Source organism: Lactuca serriola, chromosome 4, assembly GCF_051521515.1.
Source record: "Lactuca serriola cultivar US96UC23 chromosome 4, Lser_US96UC23_V15, whole genome shotgun sequence".
NCBI classification, from domain to species: domain Eukaryota; kingdom Viridiplantae; phylum Streptophyta; class Magnoliopsida; order Asterales; family Asteraceae; genus Lactuca; species Lactuca serriola.
In genome coordinates, this window is record NC_136411.1 from 54,137,333 (window position 1) to 54,164,855 (window position 27,523).

The window sequence follows — 27,523 nt, forward strand, 5'->3', positions numbered from 1 at the left end:
CAATGGTAGCACCGAAAGGGCTCAGAGTGAACATGGGAGCCGGTGGATGAGATGATGGAGCATTACCTAGATCTTTTCCAGAAGTGAGTCGCAGACTTCGAGGACGAAGTCTAAAATAAGTGGGGGAGATTTGTATCACCCGGTTCCTGGTATGTATTTCATTCAAGCATTTTTCGCATTTTGGACTGAGACTCGGCAAGTTGATGGCCCAACTCGTCGAGTAGTAGCGGCTTGGACCCGGGGTTTAAGTGATGGACTCGTTGAGTCAGCGGCAAGACTCGTTGAGTCAGCAGCAAGACTCGACGAGTAGGCTCTGGCGGGGCAAAACCCTAATCTGAGGGTTTGTACCCTATTTAAACGACCATATATGACCTCCATCGCCCCTTTATGCTCCTAGAACACTTCATTTCGAACCCTAACCGTGTTGCGAAAGATCTAACGGCTTTTTTGGTGATTCTTAGTGGTTTGTGGTGACAAGAAGGAAGGAAAAGCTTGAGGAATCAAGAGGAGACCAGAAAGAGTCAAGCTTGTGCATCATCTACAGTCCTTGGAAGGTATAAAGTCGACATGTTGCTCCTTCTTGCATTAGATCCCTTTTGGGGAGATTGAGGGATTTTATAAGTCGTTCTTGGTGACCAACCATGATTTCAAGCATGATTGGGGGTTGAGGCTTAAGATCCAGGCTCCTTAAGGAGTTAGAAAGCAGAAAGGGACTGCCTTTTGTACCCATGGAAAGCCTCATGCAACTTAAGAGCTTCTTTTAGGGTCTTTTAGCTCATAGTCCCATGCATGTACGTAAAGTTCGTAACTTTACGTGCTAGATCGATCTTAGGAGCCTAGATATATCATTTGGACAAGTGTTGTACATCAGAAATCGAGAAATAAGACTTAGAGAACCTCGACTCAGCGAGTCGTTCTTGGGACTCGGCGAGTCCGAGGCTTGACTTCCCTTTTCTGTTAAGGTTCAAAGGAACCCAGTTGAGTGTTAGAAGGGTTTTAGAGGGTCCAAGGGAGTGGCCCAACATGTTGGACTTAGCCATAGACCTGGAGTTCATAGGAATCGCGCATGAGCAGACTCGGCGAGTCCAAGGCAATCTCCCACACATTGAAGATGAACTCGACGAGTTGTTCATACAACTTGGCGAGTCAAGGTCAGGACTTGTTCATTAGATGGGGATGAACTCGACGAGTTGTTCATACAACTCGACGAGTCAGATAAAGGTTCATTCGAGGTTATTTTAGAAGGAGGACTCGTCGAGTCGATTGCTAAACTCGACGAGTAGAAGCGTGAAGAAGGTCAGACGAAAAGATAGGGACTCGACAAGTTGGCGGTCCAACTCGGCGAGTCAGGTCAACTGAAAGTTGACTTTGACTTTGACCTAGCCAGGGGTAAAATATTCATTTTACCCTAAGGGTGCGTTTGGTACGGAGAAAGGGAATTGAAGAAGAGAATGGAAATATAGAGAAAGAGAATTAAACTCAAGAAAGATAAATGATTCCATTGTTTGGTACCACCGAGAATTCACCGGAGAGACTTGTCCAAGAATCAATTCTCTTGTTTGTTTTACTAAGCAATGGAATGAAAATAATTTTTTTTAACAACGTGTATCGTTTTCAATCAACATTCTTTTAGGATAATGTCATTATGATTTACATGTTAATTTGTCACATTATGCATCTTTATATTTCTATTTTCTCATTTTCTCAATTATTGTTTATGAAATATATTTTTTATAATTGTTTATTGACACTTGTTAACCTATAAATCTGCAACATGAAAAGAAACATCACATTATTCACAAGATAATTAATCAAAAGCTTCATGGGATTGAACCTTGCAGCTTCTCATTTCCCAACTAAACCTAAAGCAATGATAAAATTCAGCACGATCATCTAGTTGTGTACTAGAAATCAATCTCTAGAGTGATGTACCAAGTGAAACAAAATATGGCTGAAATTGGTTTCTAAGAATTTGTTATAATGCTCTTATATTATGCTAGAAATCAATCTTTAGAGTGATGTACAAGATCAAACAATACATGGTGGAATTGATCTCTAAGAATTTGTAATGAGTGCGTGATGAAGGGGTTTAATGGAAGCCCACTTGATTTAGAAATTAAAAAAAGCCTTACAGTAACTCTTTTGACGATTGATTGATGAAGTTAGCAAACAATACATAGTTCAATTTTCCACCACAAGAATATGAAGAACAGCAGGAATCAAATTAAATTCAGATTCAATAAGCTTATTAATACCTTAAATTGGACGTTAGTTGACAAATCGACCAAGAAAAGCGAAAAAAAAAATCTAAATTTTGGTAGGGCAAGGTAGAAGAGGAGATGAGCCGATTCCAAAAACAAGCGCATGAGAACTCAAAATTTGAAGCGTAATAAAAAGAATGCAATTAGTAGGGATCGAAGTCGAGTCTATCTTATTTCTCCGTTTTTTTTTATTTTCTCGGAGACTTGGACTTTCCCTTTTCCCACCTTTTCCCTATAATCAAAAGGGAATTAATCTAATGGAAATGGAATCCATTTATTTCCTTTTCTATCTATTTTTAATACAAACCAAACAAGAGAAATGAAATTGATTCCATTTCTCTCCTCTTAATTCTCTATACCAAACATGACCTAAGAGTAGTTATCAGTGCCTGATTAAGTGTTTTATGGATTTATAGTCGGAGGATCACTAGAGCAGCAATCATACATCTGTCGATCAACTTTTTAGCAGTCAGCCTTACGAGGTGAGTTACCTTCCAGTAGCAGTGAGTCTAAGGCACCAATGTCGGCCCATCAGTGGGAGTCGTATGTTAGATGACTATCTTTGTGATATTCATCTAGGTTTTTTACTACCTGATATGTTATGTGTTAGTATGATATGATGTTATATGCTAGTAGCAGTAGGGGAGATAGTCCCCAAGATTTCTGGTCGATAGGGCCAAAAGGGGGTAGTCTTACCCAGTCATGCTAGATAGAATACGATTATATGTTACATGTTATGTGGTAGTAGTAGAGGGGATAAATAGTCCCCAGTATCCGGTCGAGAGGACCGAATTGGAGGCCAGCACCCAAATATGCTAGGCAGTATCCGGTCGAGAGGACCGAAGGAGAGGCCAGCACCCATATATGCTAGGCAGTATTCGATCGAGAGGACCCATGGATACTCCATGGAGGTAAAATACATAGAGCATAAGGAATGGGTAAAGTTATGAGTTACATGGTGTAACCCTAATAGCCACCATATAAAAGAATCCCATGGCTTAAGAAATCGTGCACTAGTGTGTGAATATGAGGGCTAGACGATTTCAAGGATTGTTCCATTTCTCTCAAGTCATTCCATGTGCATTTGGTGTTGTGTGAACCATTTGAGGTGTCACACTTGGGGCACTAGGCACTCAAGCTTCATGAAGACATTCTACATCAAAGAGGTATGTAATTCTAACTTGAGATATCCATATGAATCAATGTTATTTTGCTAGTTAGGATGAATACCTTGGAAAGTTCATATTTGCATGTATAATAGAGAAAACATAGATCCAAAGTATTTAGGGTTGCATGTACACTTAGGAGTGTTAGAATGCTCAAAACCTAACAGGTTCTTCCCTTGATCATGCCCTCGACAGACTTGGCAGCCCAAATAGCTACCTCTAGAGTAGGTGCCTGATGTACTGACACCGTTTTGCGTACCGGTCTACTTTTGTCAGCTCATCTGGAACGGTGCGCAAAGCAAACTCCATATTGTCTATAAAGTTATTAATGTATTCATCAACTGACATGCTGCCTTTCGTCAATGTTAGAAACTTGTTCTCCAACTCCAACAGATTTTGAGCCGAGCAGAACTTGCACTTGAACTGCGCCAAGAACTCTGCCCATGACAATTGTAGTGGCTCATTAGGGCTTAAAGTCTTCCCCAGAGTGTTCCACCAACGAACGGCTCCACCTCAGAACTGACGCACTGCAAAGGTAGTCTGCAACTTGCCTCTGCAGCCACAAGTCATGAAGGCTAAATCCATTTCGTAGATCCAATCCATCACTCCGATCGGGTCCTCCTTTCCGGTGAAGGTCGATGTTTTGCAAGTCAAAAAGTCCTTGTACTTGCATCCCAGTCCATTTTGTCCTCCACCTTGGTTGTTTTGTCGAACTATCGGTGGGTTGTCTTGACCAATTATCCCACTAAAGCTCTCTCTTTCATAATGTCCTCCATTAACTTCGGGCTCTTCCACATGAATTGACAGTTCTTCACGATTCTGTCGAAGTAGACGCCTCGTTTCTTCCATTTGGCGATCCAACATAGTTTGAATCATCATTTGCACACTAGCCATAGTCATTGGCTCAGGTGTTGCTGTTGCAACAACTACTTGTTCTATCATAGGTATTTGATTCCTGTTTTCATCAGCATTTCCAACTCCACTCCTTGTTCTCACCATTTTTGATCTATACACCGAATAAAGTGAAATTTGATCCTCATTCACGATAGATATCCAAATCATCCTTATTACTCCAAACGATTACATGTTAGTTCTAATATCGTATACATACGCTTAGAATCCTAAACACATAAGTTTTCCAAATCCGGTTGGAAACAAGCCGTAGATCCGAACAAATAACATCATATATGGCAAACGTATAACATTTAGCACATAAAAGCATTTTAGGCAACTTTCCTAAAATAAACTAGTGCTCGTGTCTAAAATATAACAAACACACATCTCACAATTTCACTTAGCATTCTAAGTTTAAGTTTAGAAATCCTACAAATTCCTAGTTCGCTTAAACTAATGCTCTGATACCAACTATGACATCTCCAAAATCACGGCCAGAAAAGACCGGTTTAATTTATGCTTTTAAAATAATTTCAGAGTAATCATTTGATTAAAAGAGTTGCAGAATTTGTTCCCAAAACAAAATATGATAAAAATAAGATTTACCAAAGCATTTCTTAAAGAAATGTATTTTTCATTATATTACAATACTCGGGATGTCATGTTCCGATAAACAGACCAAAAGCATAAACATTTCAATACAGACCTTACAATAGTTAAATATAATGACAGGTTTATAATCCAAAAATAACTTGACAAGTCATCCAACTTATGCTCTGGCGCCACTACCTGTAATACAAAGAAAACTGAGTGGGTCAGGCTTGGGAGCCTGGTGAGCATATAGGGTTTTCAACCCACAATAAATAATTACTTTAATTTCATCAACCAACAATAACCCAATTACTCATTCCCGTTATTCTCACTTTACATCCCTAAACACCTTTCACAAGGGACCTAGTCTAAATATTTCATCAGGGCGGCAACACATGCTTTGGGGGTTTCCCAGCAATATATGTCAAATAAGGCAACCATGAGGGGGATGGAGTACAACGAATGAACACCCAAGTTCATTAACACCTACAGGTGGCAAGCCTTCTAGCATTCCACAGGACTGTCTAGAAAAGTTTGTGGTCGTCATCTAAATTCCGCTAGATGACTAAGTCAAAAACAACATCGAGGCCTCTCTTCATTTTAACACACGTCAACTAATCTACCCATGCTTTACCCCAACACTTTTGTAGATAAAAATACATATACAGTTTAAAATTTGTATAAAACATTTATTCAACACTTATTTCAAATGAACAAATAATGTATAAACACATAATACGTATTTTATATGGAATACTTTTGTAGACAAAAACACATAATGTATATACACTCACTTCAAATAAACAACAATATATATATATATATATATACACACACACACACATAACACGTATTTCAAAGCAAATACTTCATATTTATGTGTTAGAAGAAAGTAACCACACACTCACTTGATTAGAAGATGATCGGACAGTACTATGGCTCTAGAGTAGTATTCTTCGGTGAAACCAGGATCACTTCACACACCGGGCTTCTCGCGGGCAGTGCTTCGGCTTGGAAACTCTTTTCTTCTCGGGATCTTCGGGCTTCGGGACTTGGTTCGGGTCTCGGGATGAACACCGGGGCTTCGTGGGGTTAAAATAGGGCTTAGAGAGAGTATCGGGAGTGGGAGAGAAGAGATAGAGCAGCCATAATCGGCTGACCCTTGATTTCTATTTATAGGCTGAGATTTCAGGGTTCACGTCGTGAGTTTTAAGGGATCACGTCGTGGGGCTTGATCGTTACTGCATGCGTCATCACAAGTGGGGTCTGACAGAGTCCGGGTGATGTTTTTCTGAGTTGACGTCGTGAACACAATGTTCACGTCGTGAGTCCTGACACAGGATCGAATTTCGTGCCCCGAACTTCAAAAATTTATATCTTTCGCATACGAGCTTCGTTTTCGACGTTCTTTATATGCACGCGTAGGTGAGATTATGCTATACAACTCTCGTTTAGACTCCGTCGGCAAATTTTGACTTTACTTTTATTATATTATTTTTAGTAGGCCGGGACAGGAAAACTCCGTTAGAAATTCATAACTTCTTCATCCGACGTCCGTTTTCATCTGTCTTTTTACCGTTGGAATACTATCGATAAGATATTCGATTCTCATTTAGATTGTTTCTGCTATAAACCGCTCGATCTCAAATCGAGTATTCGGGCTGCATACCGCTAAGTCGAAACTTCGGAAAATCATAACTTCCTCATACGAAGTCAGATTTGGGCGTTCTTTTTATGCACGCTCTCGGAGGGTCTTGTATGCTGTTATTAAGTATTGTGATATCTGCATTATGTCTTCGTGATTTATGATGTGTATTATTCTGAGCTTCATTGAGTTAGGACTGGAAGGTCCAACCCGAGTTGTGGGACCGGAGGGTCTCCACTGAGACACATTGACCAAAGGGTCTTTATTGAGATATAGCCATGAGAGGCTAATGAGATGTATGTGGTATTTTGGGGAACTTACTAAGCTTCGCGCTTACCGTGTTATGTTTGGGTCTTTATTCAGGTACTTCTCAAGATCGTGGGAAGGCGCCAACTTGATTGTACACACAAGATGGAGTTATGTTTGGGGATCCTGGATTTTTATTCAAACAATTATGGATTTGTGTTTTTGATAATTTGACACTTTTGGGTTTTGTGAAATGTGTTAATGAGAATTATGTGATTTAAAAATGAAAATTTTGTTTGAAAATTTACGGTGTTACAAAAGAGAAAATATGACCTAAACTCCATGCATGGCATCAATGCTTGGCTAAAGACCATATCTAACCCACTATAAGGTCACTTTGACCTGTAAACACATAAAGTTGCAAACTTTATGAAGTCCATCCATTGCAATATCCAAGAATAAGGAGAAAAAGGGACAAAACTCAAGATCTAGCTACATAGATAGATAAAAATCGGATCTTGAATACTTACAACGGTCTAAAAGAGTGTCAAACTAAAGATTAGATCTTAGCTTGCTAGATCCTTGCTTTGTTCTTCCAACTCTTTCTCCTTTTGCCCCAAAAGAACCACACTAAAACACAAAATGAGAGGGAAGGGTGATTAGGGTTCAGTAGGGCCGCAAAAAGGATTTGGAGGCTGATAGAGGATCAACCCTAGGGACTTAAGGAGATTAAATAGGGTGCAAAACCCTAAAATTTAGGGTTTCTCACACAGCCGCCAACTCGTCGAGTTGGTCCAAAAAGATACGCGACCCAAAAGCCTTTTAACATAGGGGTGAGCAACAGAATCGGGTACCCGTTTGGAAAACCGGAACTGCCTATGAACTGCCCGTTCCGGTTCCTAAAGTTTTGGAACCGCCTTATGCGGTTCCGATTCCGATTCTCATTTTTTTAGAACCGATAACCGCTGGGTACCCGCTATATATAATAATAATAATAATAATAATAATAATAATAATAATTATAATAATAATAATAATAGTGTAGCTTTTGTATTTAAATGAGAATCATGTAATCTAGTTATACAAGTGCAACTTTTAAATCCCCACCCGAGGATATGAATATTGAATAAGCCATGATTTTTCTTATTCACCAATAATAATAATATACATATATAAAACATTCGAATATGTTGTAACATGTGTTTATACCAAACACAGTGAATACTAAAAACGAATCGACAGTAAGCTAGCAACCAATGTGTTTAAGCAAAAGTATATGTAAGCAGAATGTGAATGAAATAAAAAAGGAATCCTTGGTTTCCATATTTCAATCCCACATCAGTGGTGGTAAGGAAAAATGAGGAAGGACACTCTTTATAATAGGGAATTCTTGTGATGCTTAAACAGGAAACGCCTTGATAGCCTTCATTATGGGCTGTTGTGGGTTTTTATAGGACTCAAAAGTCTTGAGTTCAACCATCTTTGAGTACTACCACCTAGCTTTTTTGGTGAAAATATTTTAAAAGTATTTTGGAACCGGGTACCTGGCATTGGAACTGGTGTCAACCTGTTCCGGGACCAGTTTCGAAATATAAAGAACTGGTGTAGGCCGTTCCGGTTCTAATACATTAGGAACCGGCAGTTCCGGTTCTGGTTCCAAGCAATTTGGCCGGGTACCTGCTTTTGCTCACCCCTATTTTAACATGTCGAGTTGATGCCATCAACTCGCCGACTTCCAAGGGAAACTTGCATTTTAAAGAATAAATCTCATACCTAGAAATCGGGATGTTACATCTTAACAAGCTCGAAGGGGGAAGAGATCACATATGCTCTCCGCTTCGATTTTCACATTCGCAATATTCCACCACTGCCGAGCTCGGTACACCGAGTTATCGGCCCATTGTTCGCCGAGTTAACTGAGCTCCTCGTCGATGTCATTCTGTCCGGTCTAAATGCATAGAAGAGTTCTCGTTCAATAGACACGTTGAAATTAGTTTTTTTTTTTAACGGCGACATTCAAATTAGTTAAGTTGCACCATAAGCTAATTCGTTTCCGTACATCTTTTGTCAAGTTATCAAACAATTAATTAAATTATATATCAAGTAAAATATTTATTTTATATTACATAAATAATAGTTCTTTTTTCAAATATTGGATATCATTTTCTCCATTCTCGTATAAATACATTGATAATATTAAGCTGAGTCTAACTAATTTATGTATTTCTGTATTTGCTAAAACTTTTTAAAAAACCATATAGTTACTTAAACAATTTGTTTATCTTTAAACCTTGAAATTTTAAATACTCTGTCATCTCTAATAAATGAAAGGTTTTTGTCATTTGTGACACTCTCATTCAATTTATCAAATGTCATTTTGTGGTTATTTTGAATTTTTTTTTTTGCACATGTCATTTTATGAGCTTTTCTATTTTATTAAATTCCACATAATATGTTAATATAATAATTGCAATATATGTAATAATAATAGATATCAATTTCATTAATAAACCTATCTTTTAATTTCAAATTTTCTAAAATTAAAGTTTATTAGTTTTTTTTCTTTATTTAAATTAATTGTTTAAATTTAAAAGATAAAAAATATTTTCATTATAATAATTTATTATTTTTTTATTTTATTATAAATTTAAAATTCTTAAATATTTTTTATATATATTTTCATTATTATATATATATATATATATATATATATATATATATATATATATATATATATATATATATTAACTCATCAAATACATAGTTCTTATAGATCTGCTGCTACAAGTCACTTTTTAAATTAGATTTAAACACATTTTGCATCTTTTTGAATGGGTCATTCTTAATAGTTAAGAGTTGAAGAAATGATGTAGAATTGGATATCTAGAAGTTTATTGGAAGCTTCTTTGAAGGCACCTTCCTTTTCCTTAGCTTGCAGTACAAAAGGGGGATAGGTAACCTTATAAGAAACCAATTTGATACTTATTAGTCAATAGTATTTTTTCAGTCCTCGTAAGGTTCATTTTGTCGACATTAGCTTTATGTGCTCAAACCCAAATTTCTTATATGTTGCGGGGTTTAAATGCACATATGTAAAGCTATAGGTCAAGATGACGATTATATATAAGTTGTGTACAGAAGAATCTTTCACTTTTTGTTTGTCTTCTTTCCTTTATCAAAACTTAAGGTGTGTATAGAACGAATCTTTCGATTTTTTTTAATATATTTCATAAAAATATTACATTCATTTTTGGAAGTAATTAAAAAGCATGAACTTTGACATATTTTTTAATAGATATATAATTTAATAAATATTAAAAAAAATTTTAAAAAATACTGACCAATCACACGAGAAAAAAAATTGAGAGATAAATTTCTCTCACTCTTTTCCCTTACCCACAGTATGGCGTTCTAGGATGGGGGAACCTTCCCCTCACTCTTTTTCCGTTGCACACTCACTGGGCTAATGAGAGTCATTCCTCCCGCCGAGAATATAAACGAACACGAATAAACATATGTGCATTTAAATGAACAAACACGAAAGAATAAATAAATGACCACGACAAAATAAATGAACAAATTTTTTTATTTATATTCGTTTTTTAACAAATTACATTGTGTGTTCGTTTATTTATGTTTGTTAAAATAATAAACTATCATCAAAGAAGAAGCATAAAAAGCCTAAATAAACATAAACATTCAAATGAAGAATGGTAAAACATGAACGTACTAACATTTACCAAGTAAGTTGCAAAACTTAAACCACATTTAAATCGTAAACTATATAATATATATATATATATATATATATATATATATATATATATATATATATTAAATGCTGAAGATGTAATTAATATCCATTATATCTTCAATATGTAATATTCATTAATTACTTTCTTAAAATAACTAAAATGATTGGTCCAGAATCAATCATATATGCACACAATAGATAGTGAAAACAAAATAACCTAACCCTATAGGGAGTGGTTCAAATGAGAACCAAAAAAGGTTAAGAACCGTAAGAACCTCTAACTTTAGATGTTTATAAAGGGTTTACCGTAACCCTAAACCCTAAACCCTAAACCCTAAACCCTAAACCATAACCCTAAACCCTAAACCCTTTATAAACACCCTAAACCCTAAACACTTTATAAACATCTAAAATTAGAGGTTCTTACGGTTCTTAACCTTTTTTGGTTCTCATTTGAACCTTTACCTATAATTTAGTTAGTTGGGTATATATATATATATATATATATATATATATATATATATATATATATATATATATATATATATATATATATATATGGGAAAAGTGAATATATCTTTAAGGGTATATAAGCTTAGGCACCCAAACTCACCATACTATGTCGTTTTGTATCATTTATATACATTGTAATTGTCTAATGTTCTTATAATTCAACTTCTAACTTGATTTATTTCAAAGATTTTTATAAATTTCGCATTTATCTTCCTCTTACACAATTTTCATTTTCAACTATAATGTATATAACTTAGTAGGTGTTCGTCAAAAAATGTGATGTAAGAGGAAGATAATATTGAAAATTTGAAAATCTTGAAAATAAATCAAGTTAAGGATTGAAGTTTAAGAACATTATAATGAATATATCAAACAAAACGACGTATTATGATGAGTTTGGGTACCTAAGCTTATATACCCTTAAGGGTATATTCACTTTTCCATATATATATATATATATATATATATATATATATATATATATATATATATATATATATATATATATATATATATATATATATATATATTGAGTGGAATAACAAAATTATAGACAGTATAATTTAGTTAGTTGGGGTTTTCCCCACTTAAAGACGAAATTCATACTTGTGTAGCATTTTAAAAATCTTCTGCAACTCAAAGCAGTTTTGCGACAACAAGTAACTCCCCATGCGTATCTTCAATACAAGGAAATAAATAGATTTTTAAACAACATATTTAATAAAATAGGTTTTTTGAAAACCTTACAAACTAATTTTATATGTTATACCTATTCTAATTGCATCATTCCTCGGCTAGTGGCATCCAACCAACAGTTATATTCTCATTGTTACAAAGAATGTATAGCAAGTAGACTCTTACCTCGTCCACGTCGATAATATAATAAAGATGGTTGCCGGAAATAAGTGAATACAAATTTCCAACCGTTAACGGAATGTCAGTTTTATACATTAAAAAAACGTTATGAGAATGACGCTAGAACAATTTTGAAATCTTTTTTTGATACATGGATGCTAACTGCCAAAATTAAACCTGATGATTAGAGAGAATTCCTCTTGACCGAAATAAATCAATCAATCGACAATCATAAACTATAACCGCTCCTAGGATATCCAGTCGATCATCTAGTCTAACCTCATGTAACATCAACCAATGAAGATGCAATGGGACTCCTTGATAGGAGGTACGTCAAGTCGTCAACCTATTGTACGAACGTTGTGTTGTGGAATAACTCCAGCCTTCGACCGATCAAACGGTCTATGAATTTTTTTACCTTACCAGTGTTGGTCTTAGTATTCAATGATCCATGATAAGAATGCAATTCATGCTACATTAACAAACAATTATTACATACGAGCAACCTAATCAAAACATTAATTCTAAGGCAATTTACCTAGATTTTGAATGACGCTAGAACAATTTTGAAATCTTTTTTTGATACATCGGGATGCTAACTGCCGAAATTAAACCTGATGATTAGAGAGAATTCCTCTTGACCGAAATAAATCAATCAATCGACAATCATAAACTATAACCACTCCTAGGATATCCAGTCGATCATCTAGTCTAACCTCATGTAACATCAACCAATGAAGATGCAATGGGACTCCTTGATAGGAGGTACGTCAAGTCGTCAACCTACTATACGAACGTTGTGTTGTGGAATAACTCCAGCCTTTGACCGATCAAACGGTCTATGAATTTTTTTACCTTACCAGTGTTGGTCTTAGTATTCAATGATCCATGATAAGAATGCAATTCATGCTACATTAACAAACAATTATTACATACGAGCAACCTAATCAAAACATTAATTCTAAGGCAATTTACCTAGATTTTTTTTTCAAATATTGAAATTTTCGTAGATAACTTTTTATTTTAGCAGATGAAGCATCTACAAAAATATGAAGTTTCTGCTAAAATAGCCTACCAATTACTATATGTTCTAATTATTAAGTTAAAAACAATAAAATCTTAAATATGAATACTCTAGCATCACAAATCAGGCTACTCTAGTCCTAATAAGAATACATAACCTACTCTAGCATGCATATCATATCACAACATATCTCATAACTCATAATGTAAGGGTATTTTGGGAAATCACCGTTCGGGCGCTGGCTGATCGTACACATTGCTCCGCTCTGCTCTTTCAAAACCTTTTACTCTTGAGAAAAATTTTGTGAATTTTATTTTGAAAATCTCCCAAATCCTCGGTTTGAGTTCAGATACGCCCGAAGGTGCACCCGAATCCCTCAAACCAAGGCTCTGATACCAACTTGTAACACCCAAATTTTCAAATAATTTTTCACATTTCAAAAACACATTTTCATTCATGAATTGTTATAAAAACATCATTGTATCACATAATCAGTTCATAACATCACATCCCAAGATCATAATATGAAAAAACTCCTCAAGTGTGTACTGATCAAGCCGGCACCTTCCCGCGATCCTCACTGGTACCTGAAACACATAACATAACATTGTAACCATAAATGATTAGTGAGTTCCCCAAGATACCACACGCAACACATATTAACCACTCGAGTCTATAACTCTATTTGACCCTCTGGTTAATGTGTCTCAGTGGGAACTTCCGGTCCCATAACTCTGAGGGCCGTCTGGCCCTAACTCTGTGGACCTTACGGTCCAAACTCTGTAAACTCTATAACATACATAGCATAAAGCACATAGAAATCTCATCATGCAAAACATACAAATATTCTATCACATAACTCTAATTACCACTCTAGGTAAGGTATAGTGAGAAGACTCACCTCGGGTAACTCGGTAATCGCGAACTCTGAAAAATCTGGTCTAGCCTCCGCCTAATCATATGGAATAAACACTCTAAATCAATACATCTCTCTAGGCTAGACTATTTCCTCACTTAGTAGTCTCAGAAGGCTAAAAGACCATTTTACCCCTCTCATGGCTCCAAGACCCTAAAGTTGACCAAACCCTAAAAGTCAACAAAAGTCAACTCTCCGGGTTACGTTGCGCATACCAAACATGTACGTTGGGCGTACCCGGCGTCTTCACAGAAACAGGGTGCGCGACCCCTTACGCCGCGCGTACTGGGATTACGCCCCGCGTAACTCCTAGTTTCAGACCCTAAGATTTTGGTGTCTTAAACAGTTAAGACCCACGTCCAACTTCTAGATCTGACCATTTCTAAACCTCTTAATCCATAAATTTGGTGACTTTAAGCCTTTGCATGGCTGGACAAGTCACTAACACTCATAATATTCCATTTCCCAACTCTAGAAAGCTCAATACTCAAGCATGACCTCTTATCAATGACCAAGATGGAAACTTTATGGATCTATAACACAAATACCACTGAAATGGGACAAATCTAGGTCCATGGAGCACATTACACGCATAAAGTCTCCACCTTTGGGACTTTTAACCCTAGAAATGGTCCATGCAACATCAAACCGAATAAAGAGGAAAGTTTTGAACTTTATTCCTCTAAATGAAGCTCCTTTCTCTGAAGATCTCAAATCCAACCTTGAATTTCAAGCCCTAGCCTCCACAAGCTCTTCTCCTTCTTCTTCACAAGCACACCAAGACACTTTTAGCTCCAAATACACACACTCAAGCTATGGAAAATGGAGGCTCTCTCTTAGGGTTTCACTCTCTGGATGGAGGCTGGGAAATGAGCCTTAGCATCCTTTAAATAGTGCACATGCCAAACATTTAGGGTTTGCATCTGGACCCATTACGCCCAGCGTAACCAAGGGTACGCCCAGCGTACCCAGGCGAGTCCGCGTCCATAATAAGCGCATGAGTATGCGCAACATACTCCCCAGTACGCCCAATGTACTTAATTGCTACAAGAATTCTCTCAAGGGACCAATTTTGACAACCCGAAAAATGGAAGGGTTAAATAGCTTTACCTGGATTTTGGGATGTTACAATTCTCCCCCACTAGAACCAGACTTCGCCCTCGAAGTCTCATGGCATAAAAAACTCCGGATGCTGCTCCCGCATCTCTGACTCCGTCTCCCAATTCAGCTCGGACCCTTTCCGATGTTGCCACTGGACCTGAACCAGGGGCACCTCCTTGTTCCTCAGAACCTTGACCTTCCAGTCCAAGATCGCGATCGGTCTCTCAACATAATTTAGCCCTGCGTACACCTGGATATCCTCCAACGGTACCACCGTCGACTCGTCGGCTATACACTTCCTCAACTAAGACACATGGAAGGTATCATGAATATGGCTCAACTCCGCAGGTAGCTCCAATCGGTAAGCTACCCTGCCTACCCTCGCGATCACCCTGAACGGTCCGATGTACCGGGGCCCCAAATTGCCCCTTTTCCTGAATCGGATCACTCCTTTCTAAGGAGACACTTTCAGGAGTACAAAATCCCCCACCTGAAACTCGAGCTTAGAACTACGCCTATCTGCGTAACTCTTCTGGCGACTCTGGGCTGTTAGCAACGTCTGTCTAACCTGGTGTTTCTTCTTTGTCGTCTGAAGCACTAACTCAGTGTTGCCCATCACTCGTTGCCCTACCTCTCCCCAACAGATGGGAGTCCGACACTTCCTCCTATACAACAACTTAAAGGGAGGCATACCAATACTCGAATGGTGGCTGTCGTTATAGGAAAACTCAGCTAAAGACAGATATGTGTCCCAACTCCCTCCGAAGTCCAACACACATGCCCAAAGCATGTCCTTGAGCGTCTGAATCGTCCGCTCACTCTGTCCGTCTGTCTGTGGGTGGTAAGCGGTACTGAAATGCAGCCTAGTACCCAAATCTTCATGGAACTTCTTCCAGAACCTGGAAGTGAAACACACATCTCAATCTGACACAGTTGAGATCTGTACACCATGTCGCGATACCACCTCCCTCACATACACCTCTGCCAGCTTCTCTGCGGAAGAGCTCTCACTGATAGCAAGAAAATGAGCGCTCTTGGTCAGCCAGTCGACAATCACCCAAATTGCATCGACGCCTCTCGCAGTCCTCGGCAATTTGGTGATGAAATCCATGGAAATCTGTTCCCACTTCCACTGGGGAACCTTAAGCGGCTGCAACTTGCCATGTGGACACTGGTGCTCGGCCTTAACCCTGCGACAGGTCAAGCACCTCTCTACAAACCATGCCACATCCCTTTTTATACAGGGCCACCAATAGTCTCTTTTCAGGTCCAAATACATCTTAGTGGCCCGGGGATGGATCGAAAACCTCGACCTGTGCGCTGCCCTCAAATGGCACCCAAATCCGGCCCTGGAATGTCATAAGCCCTCGGCTATCGACAATGAACTCAGATACCTGACCAATCACCCGCTCTCTCTTGCGGTTTTCCGGCCTCATGACCTTTATATGGGCCTCCCGAATGGTGTCCAACACCGGAGTCATCACTGTCAACCTCAGAAAAACATCTCGCAACGGGGCACTCTCCGACCTGCGACTCAAGACATCGGCTACCACATTAGCCTTGCCCGGGTGGTACAGGATCTCACACTCATAATCATTTACCACATCCAACCATCTCCTCTGATGCATGTTCAGGTTGGGCTGATCCATCAGATACTTCAAGCTCTTATGGTCCGTGTATATGGTACACCGAACCCCATATAAATAGTGACACTAGATCTTGAGGGCGAACACCACAACCCCCTACTCCAGATTGTGAGTAGGATACCTCGTCTCATGAGGCTTCAGGTGCCTCGATGCGTATTCTATCACATGCCCTCTCTGCATCAGCATCGCACCCAGTCCCGATATCGACGCGTCACAATATACCATAAAGTCCTCCATTCCCTCCAGAAGGGCCAACACTGGGGCTTCGCACAATCTCTGGCGAAGTGTCTCGTATGAGGCCTATTGCTCCTGTTGGATTAGTGTCTAAGGCTGTAACTATATTTGGTAAGTACTTGACCCGGTTGTGCATGGTCCTTTTGGGTTGCCTTCACCATAGCAACTTGACAGGATGATTTGTTAAGAGAGAAGAGATATTATTGTTAATATCTCTGAGAATAATATATTAAAGGAATAATAATGTTATTTGATTAATATAAGTCATATATTAATTGAGAATTAATTTGGTGACTTAAAGAGGTTAATTGAATAAAGGGGTATAAACTGTCAAATATGTGCTAGTTGTGTTTTGGGCTATGTATCCTAATGGATATAAGGGTGGACGGATTTTAGGGTTAGAGGACCATAAAATCGGCCAAGCCTAGTATCTAGGAGGATATTGGATTGCTTAGGGCCTAAATTATTCAATTAGGGTTAAAGGTGAAACCCTAGTAGCTCATAGTATAAATAGATCCCTAGGGTTAGGGAAATCGACACTCATGCAAGGCAAGGAACCCTAGGGCTGATTTCTCACCCTCCTCTCTCTCTCTCTCTCAAGATCATTCTCTTTCTAGTTGGTGTTTGTAAGCCATTAGAGGAGTGACAATTGTGACTGTAAGCTCTAAGAAGAAGAAGTATCAAGCAAGTAATCCAAGGTATTGTTCTAGATCCATATTCATATGATTAGAATCAATTGTTTACATTAGATCTAGTATTGAAAGTCTTGGATACAATGCATGTTTAATTAGAGAAACCTAGATCCAAGCAATTAGGGTTTGCATGTACACATAGGAAAGTTCTTATGGCTCAAACCCATCAGTGGTATAAGAGATTTGATTGATTTCTATTGAATTGATGCATTGATTGATTGCTTGTTGCTTGAAAAATTCAATTTTTGTGATTCTGCCTGATGAACTCGGCGAGTTCCAATGTGGACTCGGCGAGTAGCTCCAACTCGGCGAGTCCATAGTGGGAACTCGGCGAGTTCGAGCATCAGAAAGAGATAGTTTCGGGATTTCTTGCTGTTTTACTTGAGGAAACTTGCCTTAACTGTTTTGGGTCATTAAAATCCGATTTTAAACATATATATGAGTATATTCTTGACCAAACAAAAGATAATTACCAATTAGTTGAATAATAATTTCCTTATATGATAATAATTGATTATTTGAATTGAATTGGTAATTTTCTTGCAAGTAATGTTGAATAAGATCAAATTGAGATAATCTTATTAGTTGATTTATATTATTTGCTATTTGATCTTTATGTTTTGAAAAGTTTAAAACTTGTCCTCAAGTTTTGAGATTTAAGTTTTGTGATTAAAAGTTTAATTTGAATAATTTAAATTTCAAACCCTAGAATTTTACAAGTTTAAAATTCAACACTATACTAATATAATATTACAAGTTTAATATATATATATATATATATATATATATATACACACACACACACACACACATATATATATATATATATATATATGTATGTATGATTAAAGATGTTAGTCTTACCGTTAGTAGGCCTCATTCTCGAAGCCAGTCTATAAGGTGGGTATAAGGTTGATGCCTATAAAATGACGCTTAATGGGTGTACACTCACGCCCACGGCTTGCTTGACTGGTGGAGGGTCGTTAGCTGAACGGGTAGGATAGGGCAAACCTCTTCTTATTAATAAGTATAATGAATCTATTTAAAGTAACTAAACTGTTTTATAAAAATGTCCAATCTTAGTTACTTTAGGAAAAGTGAATTGATGCAATCCCATGAAATTACACTTTGCACCATTGTTTAGATGTTAGTGGAGCGTGTGTGGTTAACTGGCACACTAATTGGTTCTAAGCGAAGGTGGCAAAGGGTGATTCATTGTTTCTCATAGTTCGATGGAGCGTGTGTGGTTTACCGGCACATCGAATAGGTGATTGTAACAGTGAAGGCACCATGTAGATTTGCATGGTTATTCACACCGGCTTTGTGATCCTTGGTATCCCAGTCACAAACTAGAGGGGCATATCGAGATTTAAACATGCCATTGAAAGGTTCAATGAATCTCAAAGAATCTAGGAATTCTCAATACATTTAAAACTTAAAGCTTATGTTTTTCATGGTGAAGAATTAGTGAATCGTCATTCACTTACCTCCAAATTATTTGCATGTTGGATCACGGTATCCCTTTTCTAATGTGTAAATAATGTTGTTGGGTCCTAGCCCTAAATTTTCATTTTGGGTGTTAATTAGGGACTTAATTCTAATCAACTTTATTCCTTTCTATTTGTAGATGTCTAACGCAAACAACGTTGCTGCTAGCTCATTCACGGTAATGAGCCTTTGTCAAAAAAGTGAATTTCAATGGATCGAACTTTAGCGAATGGATAAGATACATTCGCACGATCGCACATTACGAGGACAAGGAGTATGTTCTCGATGAGAAGCTCAAGAAGATCAATCCAGAAACTGCTACTCCCGAGGAAATGGCTGTCTTTGAGACACATAAACATGATGCAACGAAAGTCCATTGCATCATGATAGCCACAATGAACTCCGAATTCCAAAAGTCCTATGAGGACATGTATCCTTATGAGATGCATCTAGACTTGATGGAGAGATATCACCAAAGCGAGAGGCAAGAGCGCTATGAGATCATAACGAATATGATCACTACTAAAATGGGAAGTGGAAAGTCTCTAACTGTGCACTTGCAAAAGATGCAAAGGTATGTCGATCATCTTCGCAAGTTGAACGTCAACTTTGAGGAAGATTTGGCTATCGACATTGTTCTTCACTCCTTGCCCTTATGCTACAACCAATTTAGGATGACCTACCACATGAATAAGGAAGAGGTCACCCTAAGCAAACTCCAAGGTCTCCTAAGGACTTCTGAGAGCAACCTAAAGGACAAGTCTGTTGCACTAACTCCCAATCCATCCGCTGCTCTTGTTTTGGCTATTGGGCAGGGAAGGGGCAAGAAGAGGAAGGCTTCTTCGAAGAACCACCGCAAGGGAAAGTCCCAAGATGGTTCCTCTTCTAGTGGGACCAAGGTTGATCCTGCTAAGCCCAACCCTAACCCAAAATAGGCAGAGTGCCATCATTGCCACAAAATAGGGCATTGGAAGAGAAGCTGCCCGGAATATCTGCAAGCCATCAAGGATGGAAAAATCAAGCCATCTTTTGCAGGTATATACACAATTAAATCTAATGATTCATCTCATGCTATTTCTTGGGTTCTTGATACAGGGTGTGGTTACCACATTTGTTCTGATTTGTAGGGACTAGGAAGAAATAAGGATGTGGAGCTTGAAGAATAAATCTAATCACGGGGAACAGAAGATCGTCGCCTGTTACCAAGATTGGAGTGTATTCTTTAGTGCTTAGTAATGGATTGAATTTAGATTTAAATAATTGTTGCTACTCGCCAGATATGGCAAGAAACATCATTTCTTTTCATGGTTTGTTTAGACAAGGATTTAGATATTCGTTTAATAATGAGAACGGTTCGATTTATGCTTATCTAAATGGTGTTTTATATTTTGAAGCAATGCCTTATAATGGAATTTATGAAACTGTTATGGTTGTAGATAACCTAGGAAATGATGTGTTGTGTATGGATTCTTCCAATAGTATGGATAGAGCATCCTTGTGGCATTTTCGTCTTGGACATGTCAACAAGAAGCGCATAGCCCAACTCCAAAAGGATGGAGTGCTGGAGTCATTCGACCTTAGGGAAGATGACACGTGCGAATCTTGTTTACTTGGAAAGATGACCAAGTCACCCTTCACTGGCACTTGTGAGAGGGTGAGGGTTTATTGGATCTCATACATACCAACGTGTGTAGGCCCTTTAGATCCACCACAAAGGATGGGAATCGCTTCTACGTGACTTTCACCGATGATTATAGTAGATATGGTATATTTACTTAATCAAACACAAGTCAGAAACGTTTGAAAAGTTCAAAGAGTTCAAACATGAAGTGGAGAATCAATTGGGCAGGAAAATCAAGATGCTTCGATCCGATCGAGGAGGAGAGTACCTAAGTCTTGAATTCCACAAGTATCTCAAGGAATGCGGAATAATTTCGCAATTGACGCCACCTAGGACACCGCAGTTGAATGGTGTGGCAGAAAGGCGTAATCGAACCCTGTTAGACATGATTCGTTCTATGATGAGTCATGCTTCACTACCTATCTCATTCTGGGGGTATGCCTTAGAGACTGCCACCCATATCCTTAACCGATTCCCTACAAATAAGGTTGCCAAAACACCTCACGAGATGTGGACAGGGAAAGCTCCCTCGTTGGCACATATCAAGGTTTGGGGTTGTGAGGTTTTCGTAAGACGAGAGACTCACGACAAGCTCGAACCTCGTAGTGAGCAATGTATTTTCATCGGCTACTCGCAGAAATCCATTGGATATCTCTTCTATAGACCGAGTGACAATGTTGTCTTCGTTGCAAGGAGAGGGGTTTTTCGAGAGTGAGAACTCATAAGCCAAGGAGACAGTGGGAGGCAAATCGATCTTGAAGAGATTCAAGAATCGAGTGATGAAGGAACCTCTAACACTGGTGCTCAACCTGAGGAAGAAACTCCGGTTGAACCGATTGACGAATCCTTACCTCTTAGACGTTCCGAATGAGTTAGAGTTCAACCCTAGTTTTATGGTTTTCATATTACTACCGAAGGGGACACGTATATTAGTGATGGTACACTAATAAATCTAGATGAACCTAATAGCTATAAGGAAGCCATGGCAGGCCAAGAGTCTGTAAAATGGAAAGAGGCGATGGACAGCGAGATTCAGTCCATGTATGACAACCAAGTTTGGAATTTGGTTGACAATGTGCCCGGACGTAAGGCGGTTGGGTGCAAATGGATCTTCAAGAAGAAGACCGATGTGGATGGGAATGCGGACACGTATAAGGTAAGATTGGTGGCGAAGGGCTTTACTCAAACTCCCGGAGTTGACTATGATGAGACCTTCTCACCATTTGCTAAGATAAAATCTATTAGGGTGATGCTAGCCATTGCTGCATTTCATGATTACGAGATATGGCAGATGGATGTCAAGACCACTTTCCTTAATGGGAAGTTGGCTAAGGATGTTTACATGGCTCAGCCAGAGGGTTTAGTCGATCCGAAGCATCCTAATAGAGTGTGTAAGCTTGAGAAGTCCATTTATGGACTTAAACAAGCGTCTCGCAGATGGAATCTTTGCTTCGATGAGAAGGTAAAAGAGTTTGGATTTGTATGAAGTGAAGATGAATCATGTGTATATGTTAAGGCCAGTGGGAGTATAGTTAGCTTCCTTGTTTTGTATGTCGATGACATACTGCTCATAGGAAACGACATCTCGACTCTATAGGAGGTTAAGTCCTGGCTCGGAAAGCGCTTCGCTATGAAGGACCTCAGAGAGGCTTCCTATATTTTGGGAATAAGGATAGTGAGAGAACGAAGTAAGAGACTAATAGGACTTAGTCAGAATACTTACTTGGATAAAGTACTAAAACGTTTTTGTATGCAAAACTCGAAGAAGGGAGAACTACCGATACAGAGTAATGCCAAATTGAGTAAGACTCAAAGTCTGAGTACAGAAGCCGAGATAACTGAGATGATCCGAGTACCCTACGCTTCCGCAGTTGGCTCAATTATGTACACTATGACTTGTACTCGCCTTGATGTGGCCTTTGCTTTGAGCATGGTCAGTAGATATCAAGGGAACCCTGGCAGGGCTCATTGGATTGCGGTGTGACATCCCCAAAACCTCGGCCAGAAAAGCCCGATTTCATTTATGCTTTTTAAAATAATTTCAGAGTAAATCCTTTTGATTTAAAAGTGTTGCGGAATTTGTTCCCAAAACAAAACATGATAAAATAATATTTATCAAAGCATTTCATCAAGAGATGCATTTTCATTATATAATCAAAACTCGGGATGTCATGTTCCGATACAGACCATAAAGCATAAACGATAACATTACAAGTCATTCAACAAATATATACATATACAAACTTGTAAACAAAACAACTCGATGATTCATCCATCTTACGCCCTTGCGCCACTTCCTGTAATATAAATAAAACTGAGTGGGCCAGGCTTGGGAGCCTGGTGAGCATATAGGGTTTTCAACCCACAATAAATTAATTATATTTAATTTCACCAACCAATCACTATCCCGATTACCCATTCCCGCTATCCTCACTTTACGTCCCTAAAACAACATCTATCTCAAGGGACCTAATCTAGGATTTTCATCGGGACGAACATTACTGCTAAGGGGTTTCCTCAACAATAGATGTCCTAAAGGAAACCATGAGGGGGATAGAGTACACCGGTGAACACATCGTTCACAACACCTACAGGTGATGAACCTGCTAGCATTCCACAGGACTGTCTAGAAAGAGTCTGTGGCGTTATCCATACTCCGCTGAATAGCTAGATCAACAACAACAACAACATCGAGGCCCCTCATATGTTTATTACACACCAACTATCTACCCATGTTCTACCCAACATATTAGTAGATAAAAATATATATTTTCATACATAGTTTAAAACCTGTATAGCATTTTCATTCAATACATATTCCACATAACAGACGAGGCACACCCACATAACACGTATTTCATAGAAAATAAATCAGATCTATGAGATAGAAGAGAATGAATATACATTCACACATATAACAACAAAATTATATACATAACACGTATTTCGTATAAAATACTTCATAATTATGCGTTAGAAGAAAGTAACTACACACTCACACGTATAAACCATAATATACTTAATACACTCAAACCATACTTGTATTATTATCGTGTTTATGAAAGGTAGTATACACTCACTTGATCAGAAGATGATCGGACAGCACTACGACTTGCAGAAGTAGTAATCCTCAGCAGATCTGGAAGATCTCTACAAAAATCGAACTTCTCGCGGGCAGAGCTTCGGCTCGGGAATCGCACTTCTCGGGATCTCGGGACTTGCTTCGGGGCTTGAGAATGGTACCGGGGCTTCGGGGTACTTCTGGCACGCAAATCGATGCAAAATGGGAGAGAGAAGAGAGAAAAATAGCAATTGAGTCGGCTGCCCTCACATCCTATTTATAGGAGGCTGGAGCCTCGGAGTACGCGGGGCGTACTGGTCCGAAATCGTCATTGCGTTCGTCATGGATAGATATATGATCCAGCATGCCCATTTGTAAAATAAAAAAACCAAATTCCATTCTCCCCCGACTCTATGTACGAATAAAGTGGTAAAGGGGTAGTAATATAATAAATCATATTGAATCAATGGATTCGTGGTAAAATCCCTGTATGATGTATTTTAGTACAATTTTTGGCTGATATAGGGATCAAATGGTATAGTTCATTTGTTGGTAGCTTGGAGGATTAAAAGCATGACTCTTGCTTTCCAATTGGCTGTTTTTGCATTAATTGCTACTTCATCAATCTTATTGATTAGCGTACCCGTTGTATTTGCTTCTCCGAAGAACTCGAGTGCGAAGGTCGTCACGCTTCGCTGTACGCGGGGCGTACAGAAGTACACTGGGCATACTTCGGATATGCCCGGTGACTCCCCCTTCGGATAATACCGGGTTTTATAATTAAATTTAAATACAAATTATTTAATAAACTTCGGAAATTCATATCTTCTTCATACGAACTCCGTTTTCGACGTTCTTTATATCCATGCGTAGGTGAGACTAAGCTCTACAACTTTCGTTTAGACTCCGTCGGCTAATTTTAACTTTATTTTTAATAGGTCGGGACAGAAAAACTTCGTTATAAATTCATAACTTCTTCGTTTGACGTCCGTTCTCGCCTAACTTTTCATCGCTTCGATACCAACAACGAGATCTTCGATTCTTGTTTAGATTGCTTCGGCTAAAAACCGCTCGATCTCAAATCGAGTATTTCAGGCTACATACCGCTAAGCCGAAACTTCGATAAATCATAACTTCCTCATACGAAGTCAGATTTGGGCGTTCTATATATATTCAGAAACCTCGTTTCAACTACTACAACATTAACTAAAGATATCAAGTTTATTTTACACTTAAATTTCGACGCTTATTTTTATTCTTAATTAATCAAACCACATAATTAAGCAATTAAGCACAAAACACATAATACTCAAATAATAAAATCTTATTATTTCAAAACGGGTTACAAAGGTTAACCTAGACTATTACATTTCTAAAAATGGCAAGCCCGGAAACACAGGCGTTACAATTCTCTCCACCTTAGAATGATTCCATCCCCGGAATCACACATCAACAAACAAATGCGGATAGCGACCCATCATGTCACTCTCCGTCTCCCAGGTGAGATTCGGCCCATTCGTGTGTTTCCATCGGACAAGCACTAACCCAACCATCTTGCCTCGCAACTTCTTAGTCTTTCGGTCAACAATTGCCTCTGGTTCTTCAATCAACCTTTTGTTCTCATCAATTCTCAACTCAGAAATTGGAATTATGTCGGGAACTTCTCACGTGAACTTCCTTAAATAACACACATGAAAAGTGTTATAAATTCCATTCAGTTCTTCTGGTAGTTCGAGCTTGTAAGCTTGGTTCCCAATCCTCTGAAGAACTTTAAACGGTCCAATAAACCTTGGACTCAACTTTCCCCCTTTACCAAATCTTATAAGTCCCTTCCACGACGAGACTTTAAGCAAAACCGAATCCCCAACCTCAAAAGTCATCGGTCTTCGCTTCTTGTCAGCATAGCTCTTTTGACGATCCTGAGCTGCTAACATTCTTTCCCTAATTATTTTCAACTTTTCAGCAGTTTGATGAACCATCTCCGGTCCCATAAACTGCTTTTCCCCAACCTCAAGCCAACAAGATGGCGTACGACACTTCTGTCCATACAAAGCTTGGTAAGGTTCCATCTTAATGCTCGAGTGGAAACTATTATTGTAGGAAAAATCTACCAAAGGTAAATGTTCATCCCAATTACCTAGGAATTCCAAGGTACATGCTCTCAGCATATCTTCAAGTGTTCGTATCGTTCTTTCACTCTGACCATCAGTCTGCGGATGGTAAGCTGTATTTAAACACAACTTAGTACCCAATTCCTCTTGTAGACTTTTCCAAAACCTTGAGGTGAAACGGCTATCACGATCCGACACAATCGTTAACGGAACACCGTGAAGCCTCACAATCTCCTTCACATAAGAATTTGCAAGCTTTTCCATAGACCATTTCTCCTTGGCTGCTATGAAATGCGCACTCTTAGTGAATCGATCAACGACCACCCAAATCATGTGATGACCATTCTTTGTTCTGGGCAGTTTAGTGACAAAATCCATAGCAATGTCTTCCCACATACCCATAGGCACAGGCAAAGGTTCTAAACTCCCGTACGGTTTCTGATGTTGTGTCTTTACTCTCGTATAAGTCATACACTTAGCCACATACTTTGCAACATCAAGCTTCATCGTCGGCCACCAGTAGTAGGGTTTTAGGTCCATATACATTTTAGTGCTACCGGGATGAATCGAGTACATGATTTTGTGAGCTTCTTCCATCAGAAGATCTCTGATTCTTCCTGTCTAAGGTATCCAAATCCGATCTTGGAACACCTTCAGTCCATGACTGTTTACATCGAACACCAACGTTTTTCCCAAACGTTCCTCCTTTCGGTCATTCTTCTCAGAATCTTCGCTTTGAGCTTTCTTTATACTTTCCAAAATAGTCGAGACAACTTCAATTCTCAACGCTTTTGGCCTTTTCCTTTCAAGATTGACCTTCCGACTGAGAGCATCAGCAACAACATTAGCCTTACCGGGGTGGTAAAGTATCTCACAGTCGTAGTCCTTGAGTAACTCTAGCCAGCGTCGTTGCCTCATATTCAATTCTTTCTGATTAAAGAGATATTGGAGACTCTTATGATCAGTGAAAAGTTTGCACTTCGTGCCATAGAGGTAATGCCTCCATATTTTCAGAGCGAAAACTACCGCTGCCAACTCCAAATCATGAGTCGGGTAATTCTTTTCATGCTCCTTCAGCTGTCGAGACGCATATGCTATCACCTTTTCTCTTTGGGTCAAAACACAACCCAATCCAACCCCAGACGCATCGCTATAAACAACGAAGTCTTCAACTCCATCGGGTAGAGAAAGTATCGGTGCCTCGCATAGCTTCTTCTTTAGCTTCTCGAATGCTTCTTTATGCTTATCACTCCAAGCATAAGTAGCTCCTTTGTGGGTCAAAGTTGTTAATGGACTAGCGATCGAAGGAAAACCTTGGATAAACCTTCGGTAATATCTGGCTAATCCCAAAAAGCTTCGGATCTCTGTGGGACTTTTTGGTTGTTCCCACTTCATCACAGCTTCAATCTTCGCTGGATCAACCATTATCCCTTCTTGGTTGACCACGTGACCCAAGAATTGGACTTCTCGAATCCAAAAATCATATTTGGAGAACTTCGCATACAACTTCTCCTTCTTCAAGACTTCTAACACTTCTCACAAGTGTCTATCATGCTCCTCTTGGTTCTTTGAGTAAATCAGAATGCCATCTATGAACACTATCACAGATTTATCTAGGAACGGATTACAAACTCTATTCATTAAATCCATGAATGCTGCCGGAGCATTGGTTAGTCCAAACGACATAACCAAGAACTCGTAGTG